The sequence below is a fragment of the Sinohyriopsis cumingii genome, unplaced genomic scaffold, assembly GCF_028554795.1.
Source record: "Sinohyriopsis cumingii isolate HCF-2022 unplaced genomic scaffold, ASM2855479v2 utg000646l, whole genome shotgun sequence".
Lineage (NCBI taxonomy): Eukaryota > Metazoa > Mollusca > Bivalvia > Unionida > Unionidae > Sinohyriopsis > Sinohyriopsis cumingii.
This window is the reverse complement of record NW_028315921.1, coordinates 627,905-637,104: the sequence shown is the minus strand read 5'-3', so window position 1 is coordinate 637,104 and position 9,200 is coordinate 627,905. Positions and strand designations below refer to the sequence as shown.

General features: G+C 42.5%; 1 non-coding gene across 1 annotated transcript; it reads left to right on the top strand.

Moving 5' to 3' along the window:
- The first annotated feature begins 9,118 nt into the window (after window positions 1-9,118).
- Window positions 9,119-9,200, top strand: Trnas-gcu (transfer RNA serine (anticodon GCU)). The gene has a single exon. It is a non-coding gene; the product is annotated as a tRNA-Ser (tRNA).

The following is a 9,200-nucleotide window of genomic DNA, read 5'->3' as shown; positions in this document are numbered from 1 at the left end:
ACGCCGTAGGATTCTTTACCAACAGGGTATCCTTTTCCTTTTTTTGGTGTTATACTCTTAACTTCCTTGTGGAATGCGTCGTAATCGGATTTACTACGATGTGGTAATGCATCTTTATGTTTACTCGCTAAATACACTATTCTTGCCCAGTCCTTTAACGACTTTATATTTTTCTCGTAACCGCTATTGATATGCTTCTTATCTCGTATGCTCTTAGCAAAATTGTTGGCAGCAAAATTAATTAATTCTTCCCTGTTGCTGAAGCCTCTAATTTGATCTATTGTGCTCTTCTTGAGTACAATACGGGGTATATTCCCTTCTTTTTCTTCCGGTATTTCTTCTTCTGGTGTTTCTTCGGGTATTTCTTCTTCTGGTTCTTTCGCAGTAGCACCTAGTTCTTCTTCGTCGGCCATTGTAACATAAGGTTCTTGTGGTTCGGTTATAGCGAGTGGTGGTGGCCTCCGTGTTGTAGCAGCCGCTATTTTCGCAGGGAGTGTTTCTAAAGACCTTTTTGTTTGTTCGGTCTGAGCCGCTATCTTTTCAAGCGCACCGAGGACGGGCACAGTTGCCGCCGTAACATCTTTGGTCGCTTTAGTTACCGGGGCAAAGAGTTGTTCGCTTCCAACAGTAAAATCGGTTTGTAGTTGCTGCCGCGTTTGAAGTTGTTCTCGGACCCTGTCCCGTAACGGTATGAACTTTTTAAGCGCCGCTAGCCGCTCTCTGGCTAGCCGAGTAGTGAGTGATTCACCTACCATTATTGCAATTGCGAAGCAATTTCTAATTTCTCGCCGGAGTTTTCGTCTATAATCCTTCTAATGTTTTTGATCTTACTAGAAATCTCCCGGCGTCGTTCATAAACACGTCCGAGTTTTTTTCGTATTATTTCAACGGCAGTGAATAGTCCAATGAATGCATTTGCGTCATTGTGGTACAAGTTTTCATTGATCGTATGTTGTAATCGTTTTATGAAAAAATACTCGCGGGCCAGGGTAAAACGCCCCCGTTTCGACTGTTCGTTAATAATCTCATAATCGGATAATATTTTTTCACTGTCGAGACCATCAGATAATTCAATTCCTTGATTTTTTAATTTTGAAATCTCGGCTAATATATTATTGATGTCTTCGATATTCATTATTCTTATAAAACATCTTGTTTTTAAATAAAAAGAAAAATGAAAACCCCGTGTATCAATTCCGAGGTGTTCATACTTTGTTTTCTTCCGGAACGGACAATTTATTGTCAGCGCCGGTAGCCTTGTCAGCGCCATAGGCGCCGGTGACTTCGTCACTCGCTGATATTTACATATGAAAATCGAATTCTGTGTCCGGTCCTTTTTGAGATCGCTGTTTGATATACTCGTTCTGCAACAAATCGTACTGAGGCCCTACAAATGTCGAAATATTTTCCTGCCGCATGCATGGAGTGAAATGTTTTTTCCTCGTGCGTTGATGTATTAAACGATTTGACACCTCTTGCTTGATTTGAACACTTACCAGTTTGGCCTTTTTTAATATTTTCGCTCTGAGAGATAGCTTGCAGATTACACAGTCTGTTATCTTGACAATTAGAATTAATGTGATCAATAACGAGGCCATCTTTGATCAATCCGTTAAACGCTTCATATACCACCCTGTGAACAAAATACGTCTTCTTTCCAGCACTAAATTGCAAATACCCCCGATTATTCACGGTACCAACCGGCTTCTTCAGTTTGCGGTTTCTAACAATGCCGTCGCGAGATGCCTCGTAACTGACGAGCACAGGATGCGGCTGAAATTCTTGGTCCATTTGTATAATAATACTATTTGTCTAATTTATTATTTGGTTTAATTATAAATCTTTCAACGTAGTCTTGGGGGGTTTTGATGACGAAGTCTGCGGTAGGGTCAATGACGGCGTTTTTAATTCGCTTGTCATAATAGCGTTTTAGTTCCCTGTATCGCTTTCCGCCACAATTAATACATAACTGTGATTTTCCTCTTACACCGACGTGGCAAACCAAGCACGGGAGAGGGCCAAGAGAACCATTACGAACGCTTTGTAAATGGTATCCGCAGAATTCACCTCTACATGATTTATTGCACGGGGTTGTCGACCCAATCATCAACCATTTGCAGTGATTCATTATACTATATTCTTTCATTTAAATACTTGTTTTAATTATATGGATGAGTTTGAGAGATTGGCAGCAATTAAGCCCTGGAAAAATATTAAGTTCAATCTCGATAGAGTCCTCAAGGACACACCAAAAGCGTTAATAAACGATAAAACCCTGTTGAATAAAATACGCGATTGTATCGATGAATTCAAGCGTGATGGCGCATCTCATAGTTGGTCAACATTTCGAATTGATGGTGTTGTTGATGCTACCATGAACGACAACCGCGCAGCAATGATAATATCACAACTTGACGGTAAAAGATATTTCTTCAGAGTAAAATTTATTGTCCGGGTGGAATCAGGCGATTGGATCATACGTGATAAATTTGAACCGGTTCTCAGCGACAAGAAAACAGTCATTGTCAGCCGCGACTCCAAGCCGGGGTTGTTAACCGGAATTGACAAACCATACTATGAACGAGCGTATCCTGAAACAGCAGTTGTTTATGGAATATACCCGTTAAATAAGAAACCTGATATCGGAAAACTGAAACCGATGAAACAGTCAACCGGGATAAATTGTGTAGCAGAACGAATAATAGAGCATTTTACAAATGCGTGTCGAGGAAACAAATTGACTGATTTACGACGTAGCAAAATCAACCAGTGGGAACTAACCGTAAAAGAGCGTGGAGCGACCATCAGCGACATAGCGAGATTAGAAACATCGCTGAGATTTCCAATAACCGTTACAACGATAACCGGTGAAGTATTATACGAATCGAAGTATAAATCGAAGGGAGCCCCAATCAAAATTATTGATCATAACGAACACGCATGGACGCCCGCGATCACAATATTTCCACGGGATAGAACAGTAAAGTATATACCCGAAGAATTCCTGGGAGAACAATTCTCCAAGGACGGTTTTCTCGCGGAGAGGAAACTATTTGATGCTATTGCTTGTTTGTGTAAAAACGACCCTGTATCAGTGTGGTTACTTCGCAGCGCTGAAAACGATGCGGATACCTTTGATCAGTTTGTAAGACCAAACGGTGAATTATACCGCACTGAAGCGTTTCACAACAAGATGAAAAAAACTGCCATAGAATTTGAGGAGCATGATGAACAACTGCTAACAAATTGTTTTACGATTCCATCGGTTGTAGCTCATGTTGCAGCAAGGAAAAATGCGTGGAGACCAACGCGCAAGGAATTTTTACCAGATGTACAATCCAGTTGTTTGGAATACTATCACGGTGGACTATGGAACACTGAATACAACCGCGACGCTATGATCTCGGTTGATATGGTTGCCTGTTATCCAGCGAGTTTTCTCGGGTATGGATCCGCCGCTGAGTATTTCAAACGATTTGGACACCCCAGACATGAAATGACTCGTGTTGCTATTAATGGACCACTGCCTGATTTTGATTTAACGGGATTCGCTCGCATAGTATCATTTGAATTCGCGGCAGGACTCCATCGCTGTTGCTATATTTGGATCGGTAGACACATAGCTGAAAAGAAGTGGTTGCCAATAGCGCTGCTACGGTATATGATTGATTGTAGCATGCTAGTTTCGTTGATTGTCAGTGACGCGATTATATCATACCGGGCGCAGACTGAAGTCTGGTTACCAGAACCAGAGCGTCTAGATAGCATAATTGATGAATCCAGAAAACACATTGATGCCGACGAGGAATATATCATCGAATGGTCCAGGAGGATATTCAACCAACGAAACCACGAGGCAAAAGATCTCGGTAGAAGAATAATTGGTAAGTTTACACAAGGTGGAAAAAACTGCGATTACAAACGATATTGCTCACGGCTGATTATAGATGACGCAGAATATGATTTCGTAATCAAGGACGCAGTGGCGAAAAATAGATACGTGAACTGCAAAACAGCTTTCTTGTCCAATGGAACAAGGTTGGGTACAGTTGTTTCCTACAGCGATGGAGACAGCCCGGCATACCCGCATTTGAGGGCGTCTATGCTGGGTTATGCCGCTATTAATTTATTCTCGATGATAAATAGATTTCCTGACACCGCGGTTAGAGTAGCCGTTGATTCGTTTTATATAGACGTAGCGTATAAGGGAAACGTAGCCGAGTTTACTAGTCCGGACGAGAGTTGGGGTACATGGAGAATTAAAGAAGAAATACGACGCGATTATTCCCCGTCAGCAAATGTCATCGTTGAGAACAATTACCTACGCGGTGATAAATTGTCAGAATGGTCTAATGCACCATCGTGTTCTGATCCAATTTGTAGACACAAGACGGTTTATTTAAGCGGCTGTGGCGGGTCAGGAAAGACGACTCGGGCAATTGAATTATTTCAAACGCGGGCAAGTATAATCGTGCTTACACCGACCCATAGACTAGCGCGAGAGATAAAACAACGAAATGTTGACGCCGTTACTTATCACAGCTTTTTTCGATACAGCGGCGGTGAGTGGACTCCTGATCGAATGGGGGAAAAATTTATTCCCGACATTATCATCTGGGATGAGATATGTACTGTTTCGTTAGATACTTTACAAATGTTTCTTGAGTGGTTGCTGCGCGCGAATACAGCAGTAATCATGTGTGGGGACCATGGCCAACCACCACCATTTGTCGGCGAGGGTCCACATGATTGGTTAAAGGGTTTTGTGGACTATTATGAAGAAACCGATACTGATTACCGAGCACTTGATGAACAACTGCGCGAGGTTAAAAAATTAATCAGATTACAGCCGGATAGAATTCAATGTAAAATAATCCGCGAGGTGATTCCGGAAACGCCGTTAAATGAATTCTGGGAAACATGGAGACCAAACGATTTAATTGTAGCGAGCAGAAAGATAGTCAGAGACACACTTCAGCGGAGGTTGTTTGCGTTGCATAAGGAAAAGTTTCCAACGCGTCCAGTGCCGTTATGTTATAGACCCGCGGACACACGGCGGCAGAACATTGAAGTTGAAATCCCGGGCCCGACAGCGTCAGGGACAAAAAAACAAATTCTCGTGCTGAATGATATCGTGCTCGTTGATATCGGTGTCGTCGAGGACGCGCTACGTGCTGATAAATCCCCGTGGACGCTAGGATACGCAACAACAATACATTCCTCGCAGGGACTGACCATCACGGACACAATTGTTTGGATGGTTGATAATCGCATCGAATGGTCGAATCTAGTCTATCTTGCAGTGTCCAGAGTACGAAGGATAAATCAGCTTCGAAGAATTGTTATTGACGGAGCCGGTGACGGAGTCACTGACGAAGCCGGCGACAAAGTCACCATCGATGCAAGCGTCATTGATAGAAAACTCTCGGGTTACCGCCAACAGGATAAAAAAAAACAGCGGCGTTTTGATATTGATGCCGAATTAATAATCTCGCTACGACAACAACAGAATAATCACTGCGCGAGTTGCAATTGTATAATGAGTTGGCGTTATTCGGATAAAGACACTCGCCAATTTACCGTGGATAGGATCGATAACAGTCTCGGTCATGTCAAAAACAATGTGAGGTTGACCTGTCTTGAGTGCAATAGACGCAACGGCGCTAGTTAAGACCACGCGGGGGTAATTGAGTATCGTTAGGTATCACTTGTAGTTGCTCGCGTGTAAATCCGCGCTGAGGAGCAGTTGAATCCAGTCTATAGATCGGTGGTCTACCAGTTGATCGTGTTATCGTTGATATGTTATGTGTGGTAACACTCCAAATAGGATCAGTAGCTCTTTTTTTACCGCCTTCAAGCTCTCCTGGTTCATACAGATATCTAACAGTGACATCGCCGAGAATCGGCTTGGAAACGCTATTTATTTTTGATTTTCCGGGTATATACTCGTATTTAATCGCGTCGCTGGGCTTCATGTTGATTGCTCGGGTAATCTCGTTATTTAACGCTGCAATTACACCTGGCAACCTTTTGACCCATTCTCGAGATCGTTTTTCTTGGATGAATTCCTTCGCGTATTGATATCCAAATAACCGTTCAGCGAGAGTCCGATTGAATCGTTCAACAATTGCCTGATCACGATGTAGCGCAGTATGACCTCGTCGTATCGCGACGCTATGATGTTTCAGCGTTGATAAAACAGCGCCGCGAAATTCACTACCGGGATCAACTTGTAATAGATTTGGCCAGCGCAGAGGGCCTCTTCGATAAATTCTTTCAAACGCAGCGGCTACTTCAGTTGCCGACTTTGTTTTTAACGGCTCCGCTTGTTTGTATCGACTCGCAACATCAACTACGGTTAGCGCGTATTTGTAACCGTTGTCATGCGGCAAAAATAGTATATCAGCCTGATGAACTTCATTAGGTACGCTGACATCAAAGCGCGAGAAGTTGATTTGTTTAGGCGGTGGTAGATAGATTTGCCATATAGCCTGTTTGGATAACCAATTAGCCGCAGTGGTCTTTGTTACCTTTGCAGCGCTTGCAAGCTTACCAATTGCGGCCTTCCCCTTCCAGTATCCTCTCGGAGAATAATAGATGGATTCCATGTTGTTATTATAAACGCTATCGTTTTCAATTACCAGCGCCAGAAGCTCCGCTTCCAATCATTAATTTACCTTTCATAGCCGATTTTACCAACCATGAGGCCAATTTTTCTTTGACGGATTTATCAGGAATGGTATTTAACGCGTGAATTAATTTTACGTCCGCGATATGACGCTGTTGAAGATCGCTACTTTTGTAAGCAACATCATGAGCATGACACGCCTTATCGATAGCGTTTATTGGATACTCACCGGGTTTGGGCTGATTTTGATCATCGAGTCTGATATCTAATCGTGTTCCGGGGCCACAGTAGCTATATCCTGGGAGGTGTTTTTCTCCTGGATACTTTGCCCACGGGGTTCCGGGGAGTTTTGCCAATTTGGCTGCGATGTCACCTCCTCGCTTTTTTTTAAAACATCCCCGGGTTTAATAGAAATAAATCTAAATTTCTTTGTACCGCATTGTACGCACTTACCAGTAAGCGCCGATCTGTTATTTCTTGTTGTAGCGGTTGTCATATCATTTGTGCCAGTACGCACTCTGCACTTCACACAATATAGATCCATAATTTATGTATAGAGATATGAATATAATTGATTTTTCGGCGACTAAAACAAGAGAACCAGTTAAGCATGTTGCAGCGTTACCAAACTCGATCCGGATGATTATCATCGGACCATCTGGATCCGGCAAGACGCAATTGTTACTCAATTTAATAATGAGATGGATGAAGTGGGATAAGTTGTATTTGGTTGCTCCTAGCGTAGATGATCAACGATGCTACGAGGTGCTGAAAGATTTCAACGAGAATGCATCAGCGATCGCTAAAAAAAATGTTATTGAGTTTATTACGGATATCAATGATGCACCGGGTATTGATGATATTGATGGCGACGTTAACAATCTAGTCGTGTACGATGATGTTATGTTAGACAATCAAAAAAACCCAGCTAGAATATTTTCCAGAGGCAGGCATAAAAACACTGACGTGATATATGTCACTCAACGATACACTCAGATTCCAAAAGTAATTAGAGACAACTGTAATATTCTTGCTGTGTTCAACGGCGTTGATACACACACGCTACGAAATATTTGGCAGACATGGTGCGGCGGTGACATGGACTTTAATACTTTTCGAAACTTTTTTAGTCATGCTCAGTCGACCCCACATGGATTCGTAACGATAAATTTACATGATCCTCGGACACGATATCGTATCGGACTTGACCAAATATTCGGTTAGTTGTAAATAATTTTCATTGTAAATAACCACTTAGCAGCAGAGGGGGCGATGACATCGACGCGGTCGTCGATGTGCTTACCGGACGCTGACGACGCTGGGGATCGGCGCGCAGGTGTTAATTAAACCAAATGACGTCACCATCGTGTAGGATGGACCGTCGTCGTTTTTTTTTTACCAGGCGCTGACGACACTAGATCGTTGAGTGCAGAAAGTATTAATTAAGCCAAATAACGATTGGACAAAATGTCCGATTCGCCCCCTCTGCTGCTGTAGAAGGTCCAAATTAGCACCAAAAAAAGCCGTCATTGAAGCGTGAAAAGTAAATTACATTGACCCACATTTTATATATGAAATCAGATACATATTTACTGAATGTGCCTTTTATTTATATTTTTGTGCCTGAAGATAAATGATAATTTGATGTTATGAATTTAAAATTAAAAACAAAAAACAAAAACCAAATAAAAGTGATTAGCAGAGCGTGGTTTCGATCCACGGACCTCTGGGTTATGGGCCCAGCACGCTTCCACTGCGCCACTCTGCTGTTAGTTGTTATTGTTGTTGTTATAGGGTTTAACGCCATTTTTCAACACAAGATAGGCTATACATGGCGGCCAGTATTAATGGTGGAGGAAGAACCCGGGAAAACCCCGGAAAGAACCACCGACCCACGAGAAGCTACCGGCAAGCTTTCTCACATGTCCACACTGGCCGAGCCCGAGACTCGAACCCACGCAGACAGAGGTGAGATGGCAGTGATCCGTGACGGAGAGCGCTTTAGACCACTCGGCCACTCGGCTCTGCTGTTAGAAAACATTGATTTTTATAACTTTAAAAAAAATGGAACTGATATTCACTTATCTGATGTAATACTTACCGAAGAGATGAATTACAACGAATGTTCGTACGAGTTTTTTCCCTTGCCTAACAATCCATTGATATGAACATGCTTGCTCACTAAGGGACCGACCATGTATTTGTTTCTGTTTATTGGGTGGGTAGGTGGGTAATGTTGAGTTTTCTCCCAGCCAGAAGAATTGTTTTAATTTACCTGAAGATATATATTTCTTCTTTTAAAGAATATCATGCACTAGGTTCTTTATGTGCACATCAGTTAGAGCTAGGATGGTTCGATGGTTAGAATTTTTTTCTGTCTGAAAAAGACATATATTGAATCGTGAATATCAGACAAAAGTTGTGTGTGGTTTAGGCCAGGTAGCTATAGATCACTCCCTACATAAATAGTGTACTCATCAAAATACACCGGACGAGGTGGCCGAGTGGTTAAGGCGATGGACTGCTAATCCATTGGGGTCTCCCCGCGTGGGTTCGAATCCCATCTTCGTCG